Source organism: Maylandia zebra, linkage group LG8 (assembly GCF_041146795.1).
Source record: "Maylandia zebra isolate NMK-2024a linkage group LG8, Mzebra_GT3a, whole genome shotgun sequence".
Taxonomy (NCBI): Eukaryota; Metazoa; Chordata; class Actinopteri; order Cichliformes; family Cichlidae; genus Maylandia; species Maylandia zebra.
Genome location: NC_135174.1, coordinates 29518895 through 29530921, shown reverse-complemented (window position 1 = coordinate 29530921; position 12027 = coordinate 29518895).

Sequence of the window (12027 nt, the reverse complement as noted above, 5' to 3'; positions counted from 1 at the left end):
TTTGACCACAGCTGAGAGCCCTGTGGAAACTGTTTTCAACTGTGACACGTGCACAGCTGTCTGAGTGGAGTCTGACTTTACATATGGAGCCAGAAATGAGAAGAACAGGTGTGCTGTGAGCTGTCGGCCACACCTTGGTGCTGCTCCGACCGTCACAGGCTGATAAACTGCTGAAGGCAGTCGGAAACCCAAAGTTCCCTGAACGCTGAATCAGTCTGATTACTAGAAACCGACGCACAAAAGGTTTCCCTGTGGTCTTAAAGTGAAACAGGTGATGGTTGCGGACAGGTGAGGAGATCCACGTCGTGTCTCAGTAGACCTGTGGGGGTGGGACATACTGCACAGCAGGTGAGCAGTCTGTTCCTCAAAGCCTGTAAAGAAAACAAACTCATGAGCTGACCCACAAAGCAGACCCCACGAGTCACTCCCATATCACACCAACCTTTGTGGCACACAGTTCTCATCGTAAGCTGGATCTACTGACATCAGCAGCCGTGGGAGGAGCTAAAGATTGGCAGATGCTTTCGGGTTCCCAGTGCGGTTTTCCAATATGTAAATTACTCCAACCTCTGCCAGCTTTACTGTGGTACAGCTCAAAGGACCCACAGCTTTTATTTCATAGCAGATATCAGAATCAGAATCCTTTATTAATCCCGAAGGAAATCAGGGTTACAGCAGGCAGCATGCTAATGGCGCATGCGCACTTACAAAGGAACCTTCTGACCAACTTCACACAAACATCACATTGGGGAGACACGTCAGAGAGGTAGGCTGATAGGACAAAAACAACGAAAATACATAACATGAGGTAAGAGGAGGAGAAAAAAACTCCACTCAGACTGAGCTCCTAGTGGGAGAACAGTTTGATAACAGAAAAAACACCTCAGCACAAAAAGCACATGACTATCAATACACCATAGAAACACGAGACAAGCAACAGGGGCGGGTAAAGGGTGAGAGAGAGCCGGTGTAGACAGCGCATCCGGTCCTGCAGCATGTCTGCGCTGGTCCAGTCGACTGCCATCTTCCCTGGGAGGGCACAAGCATCGAAGGCGTATGGAAAGGGAGGGGGGATGAGTGTGTGCATATCAGTGTATATGTGTGTGTGTGTGTGTCCAGAGTTCAGCTGAGACAGTGTCCTTCGCCCTGCCAGGCTAAGTAAACAGTCTTCCAGCCAACCCAGGTGGCCTTGCATGGAATGGGGGGAACAGACTCAACACAGTCGTTATCAGGGTGTTGTTTTTCGGCTCCAGCCTCGAGACCGCCGCTGGCGCCAAAGGGGGTCTCCGCATGAAGTGATGGTGCTTTTTACTTTAGTGCGAACAGCTCATATGAATTTCAAAGCAGTTCTACAGTCCAACACTGGTCTCTCAATCTCCCGTTGGAGAGCCGCGAGCTTCGCCATACTTGCGTTCTGTGATGTTGTCATTTCTTGTGCTCAAGGAGCTGATTTCTGAGAACTCACGACAGTGTGCCTCCCCGAGATGTCATCCAATTTGCGCCCAGAGATGTTATTCCGAGCTAGCCCTTCCGAGATGTATCCAGTCTGCAGTCAGAGATCTTATTCTGAGTATTCACAGCAGCCGTAGCCTCTCCAAGATCTTATCCGTGCTGACTCAATGAGCCCATTTTGAGAAACTCACGCCTCTCCCATCGTTCCAATCCCAGCGGGCAGCCTTGAGGGGGTTTGAACAGCCGGTTCCGCTTCCTTAATTCTCCGATAAGCCAGAACCCTGTTACCATGGTTCCGAATAGGTAGATATCTTCAGCACTCAGGCTCACCCGAGCCCAGACTTCTCGTTGAGAAAGGACCGTCAATTGCATTCAAGGACCAGTGTATCAAATCCATAATTCCTCTTTTAGGTTTTAGGGAACAGACTGAGTATTCCAGGGAAAAGTAATACAAAACACAAGACAAGACAAGGACATGAGGAGCTAAGCAGGGAAGATAAGGGAGAGGAGAGGAGAAAAAGTGCGACTGCCTTCGCAATTTTTATATATACAAGCTTATTTCAGATATACGAGCTTATTTCAGCTGTGCAGCTGAGCATAGGAGTCTGTGGGAGTGGAGCCTCTAGTGGCCATTAAAGGAACTGCAGTTCATTAACAACTTTCCTTGGGTGGTGTTTGTTCTTTGCTTATATGTGAACAGCTGATGCACACCTGCCAGGATGCTAACACGTAGCTGAAGCATCTGCTCCTGTCAGTCCGTGTGTTTTTTAAATGATGACAGCACTGATGGAGGCTTTCATGGGTAACTACACCCAAATCAGTCCGCACACACAGAAGCCATGAATCGGTGTTCCTTTGACACAAATCTTTATATTTGTGGTTAATTGTGTCCATTTGATGATCACGCACGTCTGTTCTGTCTGTTTTTAGCTGAATCTCATCGACCGCCGTAGAGGAGGCTGCACGTGCTGTCGCCGAGCTCTGCTCTCCTCTAAGAGGCAGAGATGAGGCCGTGAGCCGCTCAGCCCACTCGCTCAGACTAACCACGGTGCTTCGCCCTGTTACTACGCAACTACCTGCTGGAGTCTTTATATGAGAGCTCGGTCAGCAGGAGCGGTGGGAGGGGGCGTGCTGATGCATGTACAGTATGTATATCTGCAGAAGGAGCGTCAGTAATAAATAGATATAGAGATTAATGAAGGGAGGCACTGCACAGAGGCACAGGTCGAGTCTGTCGATGTGTTTTCAGGAGTAAGACGAGGATGGATGCAGCTGCAGCCTCTCGTTTAAGAGAGGACAAGCTGCATTCATGCTCGCGATAGGCAGACGGGAATAAAACAAAGGCAGAGTAAAGAGCAGGATGACTCCCACAGTTTGGGGCTCTTCACGTGGAACAGACGATGCTGAAAGAAGCGAGACAAAGCTGCAGAATGAGACGGAGACGACTCCCTCGCCGTCTTTGCGTGTGGTCAAAAGCTACGTGGTGATCACGAGTGAATACTCTGAAAATTGCAAAGGCGGTCGAGAAGAGAAGAAAAACAGACGTGTGTCTGTTATTGTGGCCGCTGCATGATAGGAACATGAGCAGAAACACACAGACTGAGCTCTCTGAAATGTGTGTGAGTGTTAGAAGCAACAGCCTCTTTTTCTCTAATGTAGATCCTGCTCGAGCTTTTACATCTGCAGACTTGTGAGGCTCAGAGTGACGGATGTGACGGCTGCGGCCGTTTTTCTCCCACAGTGGCTTCTCTGAAAATCTTTTTCATCATATACAAGATCTTAATGAGCTCTCAGACTGATGGTTTACTTCTGCTTCCTGGTTATTTACAAGTAAGACTTTTACAGATTAGGCTTAAAACTTTGTTATGAAACATACAGTCAGGTGACCCTGAATCCTCCCTTAGTTATGCAGCAATAGGTGTAGGCTGCTGGGCGATTCCCATGATGCACCGGGTGTTTCTTCTTCACTCACTTCCTCCCCTAACCCCAACCGGTCGCAGCAGATGGCCCCGCCCCTCCCTGAGCCTGGTCCTGCAGGAGGTTGCTTCCTGCTAAAAGGGAGTTTTTCCTTCCCACTGTCACCAAGTGCTTGCCTGTAGGGGGTTGTCTAATTTGGGGTTTCTCTGCATTATTGTAGGGCCTCTACCTTACAATATAAAGCACCTGGAGGTGACTGCTGTTGTGATTTTGTGCTATATGAATGAAACTGAATTTGGCCAACAGGTGGACGGCTGCAGCGTCTAGCCTCAGCCGACTGGAGTCCCTGAACTGGACCTGTGGACCACGTTTGTGCTGGTGTGACCAATAATATGGCTCCTATGAGGTTATTATAAAGCTCTTCTCTAAATATGGTCACGTCTTCTGTCTTCTTTGCCAGGGCTAATGGTGTGCTGCTTCGGTGTTGTAGAAAGGATTGTTCTGATAGTGATGTGCTTGTGCAGCTGATGATGTGTTTTCACCATTATTATGGCTTCAAAAAGACATAAGACAAGAATAACATAATACCGGTAATCCCTCTGCAACCATACAGTCAATACTCTGTAATTACCCATCAGCCTGAAACATTAAGTGCCACGGTGCAGCTACAAGCCCTGTCATCTAAACGAGCAGCTAAACTTGTCCAAAACAAAACCATTTAACTCAAACTCACAGCTACAGATTGTTTCATGGAGCGCTAATGAGAGCAGGGAGACATGTTAAGAGCTGAAACACATTAGAGGCAGATTTGTTTCAGTTCTCCAGCCTACGGTGGAAGATGAGGGCTGACGGAGGATTATGAGTCACGCTTGTGCATGGGGGTGAGAGGTGAGGATGATGATGCTGACGATGAGGCGTGGAGGGCGTGATTTAAGCAGACGGCTGTGATGGAAGCTGCCTGATCACCTCAAGGAGACGCCCACTCCTCTACGGACACACAGAATGCACTCGGTGTTTCTCCTTCACTCGCTTCCTCCCCTAACCCCAACCGGTCTCAGCAGATGGCCCCGCCCCTCCCTGAGCCTGGTCTGTTTGAAATGTCGGAGCCATGAAAACCAGGAACCGCAGCCGTTTAGTGAACCGCACTAATCTTAAATCCACGTGGAGCATTGAAAATATTAGCCCCACTGTCATTTATTCAGTGATTCGTTGTCATTTAACAGGATCCACGATGTGAGAACGTCAGATTGGCGACCTGTGAATGCTTTTTATTGTTTCCCACCATCAGACCAAAGCTCACAGGTCGACGACTCATAAACACATTCATGCCTTAGCTTGGCACAGCTGTATATAGATATAAACAAGCCCAAATTAATGTCTGCTATCTTCAGAATAACAAAGGATCGCACTTTGTTTCCTGGGTGGAAAGCATCCTTCTTCATAAAGCAGTTGTGTGCAAATTAAATTGGCCGTCAGCTATAATCTCTTATTCTTCTCTACATAACAAAACTGCAGCTCATCTTTGAGGCCTTTTATCAGAGCTTAGAGACAAATACTGCAGACGCAGCCGCAGGCGTCTCGGTTTGTCAGAATCACAGTATTCAGCAAAATCTGGCTGCTTTTTGTTCCCCTGGCGGTGTTGTGCAGCTCCAGCAGGGGTGTAGCAGTATGAGGCGCCGTTACATGGGCGTTCAGTGAACGTCTCCTTTGAGGATTTGTTGGGCTGGAGGAGGTTTGCTCGGATTGGAAGCTGTAATCCGTCTGAAGAATGGGATTTAGGAGACCATCCAGGTGCTACGAGGCTTAGACCGAGCCGCAGCGATGCAGATCAGGGTTCTGGCATCGACACCGGCCGAGTGTCGGTTTGTCTGTGTGATGGTGTGAGGGCGGAGAGGCCGTGATGCTGAAACGAGGCAGAATCACCAAAGAACCGGGTGTTTCGAAGGTCAAGTGACTCTTAAGATACAAAAGGACAAATCCTCCAACGAGAGTGACCAGCTTCCCTGTTGCCTCTGATTCAGTGACTGAGCGTGCACCAACCCCGAGGCGGTCTCCACTGCAGCTGATCACGAGCGAACGAGCAGCAGCCTCCGGGGCTGGAAAATGAAAGCGAACACCACAGCTCCTCTAATGCCCGGTCGAGCCTCCTAACTGCAGCTCTGCTTTTTGTTACGCACTCATTTGCAGTTTTAAAGTTTGGATTATTAGGGGCGTGGCTTCTTTGACTGACAGGTGGATGGGAACACGGGCAGTTGTAGCTGCAAGCTGTCTGACAGGCTTCACCTCAGCTAAATGGAGTCCCTGAGAAAGACCGTGTTTTACGTTTCTGATAAATAATATGGCATCCTGTGTGAATAACTACACCAACAGTCCATCACCCGTGAGCCATACACACCTATGTGGATGAAGCTTGCTAGCAGAGCTCGCTGGTTAGCACCACCCTGTCCAATCACGGTGGCTCCTGCAGCCACAATGCCAACACTGATGCACGGAGTTCAGAAACCATCTGTGTTTGTGTCTGTGGGAGAGTCAAAGACAAACGTTCACCATCACACACAAACGCACTAACATCGTGATGTCGTGAAGTTTCCACAGCTTTGTGATTTTTAACTTAAAATGTGAAACAAGTTAAGAAGAGCTTCAATGAACGATCAGATCCTTTGAGATGAAAATATTTGAGTTCTTTTTGATTGATGTTTTTATTTATCCAAGAATATGTTGCACTACAGAAGCTGCTTCTCACTGAGCCTTTAAAACTGACTGCAGACATAAATACCATCTGCTGGGACGTGAAGGAGATGAACCGACTTCCTGTTACAGGCAAAAGACAGATATGTAATATAATTTATGGTTATTTTAAGGCATTTCATCAAAAAATGACCAGCAGAGTTACTTTTATTGTCCTTATATGATCGTAACATTAACACGATACACTCATACATACACTCAGAGGACTCCAGTGAAATACAATAGTGCTCAACATATGACGGTGTCATGAGAGCGCGTGATCATGTGATGTGACAGTGATCTTACTGAGAACAAAGTGTCGTTGAAGAAAAACCGTAACTAACTGCCTGCAGCCAAACCATCTCCACTGCAGGGGCGTCAAATACCGCCATCGTGTCCGTTGTTGCGTCTCGGAGATAAGGTGGTGTTTGGCGTGCAGCAGCAGCAAAGACTGTACACGGAGGATGGAGATCGAGGGTGGATTCTGCTTGTTCTTTGTTTCAATTTGTTTTCATCCACTCTTCGAAACGATCACGAATTGTTGTTAAATTACTCGATTCACTGCTGTGAACCTGCACGTTAACACGATCGAAGGCGTTCACGTCTATCATTCAGTCGACATTCGGCCCCTCCCCCACAGCCGTGAGCTCTGGGCAGTGACCACAAGTATGAGTTTGCTGACAAACTGCTGAACTGGTCTGTGGTTGAAGAGCAGATCTACTGGTCCTCTGAGGTGAACAGAGGAAGCTGAGGTAGTTTGGGCATTTGACTAGGATGCTTTCTACGCCCAACTCAGAGGAAACCCTGGTTAGACCAACAACTACCTCTAAAAGCATTTTCCTCAACGGGCCTGGAGCGCCTGGAGATGTCCCAGGAAAAACTGGCCGATGTTACCGGGGAAAGTCATGGATCAGTAGAAGAAAAAGGATGGATAGTGGAAAAATGAAGCTTACGTGACACTGAGCTGAATTTTAAAGAACACCTCACTAGAAGATGATCCGTCGTGACTTTAAAGAACTTTTAACCAAACAAACAGCTTTTCTCCATCAATGCAAACAATTCCAGTCTGGAGTTGTGTTTGAGCCTAGGACAGGGAAGAACAGGACAGAGTCGGTCATTCCCACCCACGGCCGAATAAGAATCACCAGACGATGCAAACTCCACACAGATTCAAAGCTTGTTGCTGTGAGGTTGTGATTCGAACCATCACATTGAGCTGCCGCTCTGCTGCACATACAGCAGCAGAGAAGGGGGGAGGTGGAGACTGACGGCTGAAGAAAAAGATGTTCAACACAGACCGAAAACCACGCTCTGCTTTTAAACTCATTTAAAAATCTGATTGTTCCTCACTGAGGAGCTGCTGCAAGTTTCAAATAAAACCTTTTGCAGCCTGCTTTCATTCTGTGGGGTGTCACCAGCTGGCACAGCGGCTAAACCCCTCAAAGAACCAGTATGGATTCTTTGAGGGGAAGCTATCTTTAGAACATTTTCACCACTTCACCTGCACTCAGGCAGTGCTGAGAACGAAGTGAAGCCATTAACCAGACTTCACTGACAAAAACAGTCATGAGTCCGGGAGGTGTTTGTTTCCTGCTGCCACAGTTCCTGTTTTAATTTGCAGGTTTGGATCCAGTGGGGCCACTTAGCAGCAACAAATTGATGAGAACAGGGATTTATGCCATTTCCATAACCAGTAATAAAATGTAAAGCACAAAGGTATAAACTGTCTCATTTATTTTTGTCGCGGTCAGGTGCATTCATAACGAGCAGGTATCCACGATGCAGTAAAAGTAAAAGCAAAATAATAATAAAAAGCTCAAATGTTTCCTCTTCTGCAGGGAAAAACCTTATTTCTACCTTTTACAAAAAGGGAAAACAAAATATTTGTTTAGCTAGCTACACTTTCCAGTTTGCAATTTAAATGTCACACATGACTGAAGCAGATGAGCCATAAAAAACTGTCCTCAGACTAAAAACTATCCTGATATATATGCAGACCTGCAGTGGTACTATTATGGAACCCAGGGGGACTCCTGCTAGCTAAAAGCTTATTGGTTCAAACCAGTGCTCCTCCCTTGTGTCAAATACTGTCCGTCTATCCAACCATGGATTATCTGCTGTTTATCTGGGTCTGCGTCACGGGGGCGGCAGTCTGAGCAGAAGTGAACAACTATGGCTTCAGGATTACCTGTGGGGGCACCGATAATCTCTCCAGCATCCCCTGGGTCTCCCCAGGGACTCCTTCTGGTATGACATGCCCAAAACAACTCATGTATGAGCCGTTCAGGAGGCAACATGTTCAGATGAACCACCTCAAGGGGTTCCTTTGAGTGTGAAGGAGTGTTGATGTCCCCTGATTTCCCTGGAAATGACAGAAGTCTTCAACCTTTCCCTGAGGCTGAGGCTGGTCCCAGGGGTCCTCTGGAGGAAGCTCATCTGCTCTGCTTATAAACAGTCTGATTCTGTTGGTCACTACACACAGCTTATGGCCACAGAACAGCTTTACTAGAACTCCTTCTATTGGGGCAACAACATAGAGTTGTTGCCCCAATAGATGGACCCATGCCAACACTTTGTTCTTCAAGAGGGGAAATAGAAGACTTGCACTTTGCACACTCTGATTAACCTTATATGTTTTAAAGTATTAGAACCCCGAAAAGTTGATTCTGTTCATCTGGACGTTTTCAGTGGGAGAAACGTTTCGTCATTCATCCAGGTGACTCCTTCAGTCTCAGCTGACTGCAGGTTAAACAGCCTCCTTGACTCAAACCAGCGTTCTAATAAAGTGTTAGAAGATCAATCATTCACACAAGTAAGCATATAAAAACATATAAAGTTCGATTTAAGCTTTGATTTGACTCAGCCACGCATTCTTCTCATGCACAGAGTATGTTATCTTGGTGACCTGCTAAATAAGTCTCAGCGACACCTCTCACTGCTGAATAGTGAATGCTGAAAGACGAGTGACTTTGCATACCGATGGCCTCCTTTAGTTGATGATGAAAATGCAGCACAGACAGGAAGTGTCCACGCTGCTCTCCTGGTCGTGGGTGTGGGAATGTCTTTTCCTTGCAGGCAGAGCCCAGCTGCACAGAAGAATCATGGAGGATTGTGGAAATACCTCCAAACTTTGCTAACTGCTGTTAAACCGCCTCGTGGGCTTTTCAGAGATTCTCTGGGATTTCTTTTTCGTTTTAGAAAAACAGATATCGAGAATACAGAGCAGAAATTCCAGCTGGTTTATTTCCCCTCCCGAGCTACTCGTCTTCAGTAAGTGCGCTGTGGCCGAGCGATGGCAGGAGTTTGCAGCACTTTCAGTGAATCTGCATATTTATGACAGTGAAGCAGCCTCCATTTCATGCCCGTGTGGCTTCAGAGTCCCTCCCCTGTATTTCATGTGCACAGCTCAGCCATGATAACATAACCTCACGGCTTCACGCCATCCCTCGCTTGATTTACACACACGGACCCATCTCCCTGTGTGACAGCGGCTCAGCCTGTAACCATATAATGGCCCATAACTGCCCGGCACAACTGGACTCTCACAATCATATTGGCTTTTATTTCTTCCAGCTGCTGGAGGTAAAGTGAGTAATGAGCTGTTTTATCCAGAAGGCACAACTCAGCAGCAGGGGAGGAGGAGGAGGAGGGATGTGCCATACAAACGCACTAAGTGCTCTGAAACTTAAGTAGTACAAGGAAAGCAGATTATCCTGTATTTTTAAGCAGAGTTATGCCACAGGGTAGCAAAAGGTTTGAGTGTAACCGACACTGAAAAAGTGAAAAGATCCTTTCGGTGAGGAGGAGAGAAGAAATCAAGCCAAGAATTTATATATGATTGTACAAACCTGCAAACAGAAAGGCCCCAGCCGGCCAGCGGAGTCAGACCTGGAGCTTCTTGGTGTGTGGGCGGGGTTTGTGTTGTCTGGTGATTCGAAATTGGCTGTAGGTGAATGTGGGTAAGAAAGGTTGTTGGTCCTGTGAGAGACTGTACCACGTCTCTCACTCTAGGACAGCCGGGACAAACTTCATCCCCGAACCGGATAACGAGGATGGACGGGTGGACAGGCGAACCTCTGTCTCAAAAAGTATCGAATGTGTCAATAAAAATAGTTAGAACTATGTGTTAGATCAAAATTAGTACAAAGGCAACATATGAAAGGACAAAATTGTGAAACCAAACAACAGCAGGAGATTGAGCGGCTGTAACCACAGGGTTTTGGTCTGTACCGTCAACTGGATGGAGCATGTCTGCAGAGAATGCCACTCAAGAATGCAGGTATGTGTGTTTTAATGACACGATTCAGGTGATACTTAGATACACAGTTGCTGTTAGCTGTTTACTGTTAGCTGTTAGCAGTTTGCTGTTAGCAGTTTGCTGTTAGCAGTTTACTATTAGCTGTTAGCAGTTTGCTGTTGGCTGTTTACTGTTAGCAGTTTGCTGTTAGCTGTTTACTGTTAGCTGTTAGCAGTTTGCTGTTTACTGTTAGCTGTTAGCAGTTAGCTGTTTACTATTAGCTGTTAGCAGTTTGCTGTTAGCTGTTTACTGTTAGCTGTTAGCATGTCACTTCTGTGACTTTTCTGTTTCCCAAAAATACTTTTGCTGTCATCTGAGATGTTTTCTTTTCTTTTTGTGAGCTTTTACTGTATTTTTTTCTATTTCTGTTGTGTTTTGTGTGCTTTCGCTGTATTTTTCTATTTACTGGTGTTTTCTTAAGTCGCAGTGTGTTTGACCTTTCAGGGCCACCGTACCTGCATATCTATTCCAATGTCATGCTTGCCTGTAGTCGTGACTGTATGGGAAAATGTATCTTTAAGAAACACAGCAGCTTGTCTGCTCAGGTTTCAAACAGTTGCAGAGCTTTGGTAAATGAAGGAGCGATGTAGCAAAGTGTTTCTCAGTTCCTCCACCTGCTCTTTGGAAAGTTGTGTCAGTATTTGGGGGAAACAAATCCATGTTAATATCACGTTTGCTGCTCAGCCTTATTGTGCATTTGCTCTGCCAGGAAAGCTAAATTTTCCTTGTTGAATTCTTATAGGCTTAAAATTTGATTTGCAGAATTTGACAGATACGCTGCATCTATCCATCCACCTATCATTCAGTTAGCAAAAAAGCTAACAGCCAGCTAAGCCATCTTTCACCTCTGGCGTCACTTCGTGTACCCGTCACTTTGTCACATGTCCGACTGCTCAGCGAAACACGACGCCAGCGAGGCACCTCACCCGTGAAAAATCAGATATTCCATCTGCCGGCTCGTCAGAGCAGGTGGCACATGTAACCATTTAGTCAAGTCGACTGTCTACCCCGACAGTCGCCGTGGTGACAGCTAAACGTGCTGCAGAGCCAACATTAAAAGCCAGGGGACAGCTGACATCCCGCACATCCTGGTGTGTCGGTTTAAATATTCCTCGCGGTGCATCCGACTAAATCTTCCCCCTAATTGACAGAGCAGAGGATGTTTTCTGCCAGGCGCACTGACGGCTGGATGCAGCAGAGAGAGGGAGGGGGAGGCTCGAGGATCCACAGAAATGTCTCCTCTGCTCACTGGCTCACTGTTACTTATGAACCAGTGATGTTATTTTACCTTACAGAATATGCCAGGGCTGTAAAACACGAGCAACGTCACCTTACATTCATTCAGACGCAGCGGCAATGTGTGCTGCCGAAGAACAGTACTGTTCCCTGCTGCAGTTTCTCTCACAGCAACTAGTTTTAACTTTCTAGTTTTACAGTTTAACATGGAAGTGAGAAAACACAGGGCAGCTTTCTGAGAATAACTTGGATGGACTTTGAATAAGGAATATGGATCATGGAGTAAATAAACCACTGTGGGCAGATCTGAAACAGACCCAGACTGGATCTGAACTGGATCCAGGCTTGATCACGTCTGAGCGTCATTCAGCAGCACACACTGCTGGGAGGAGTCTGAG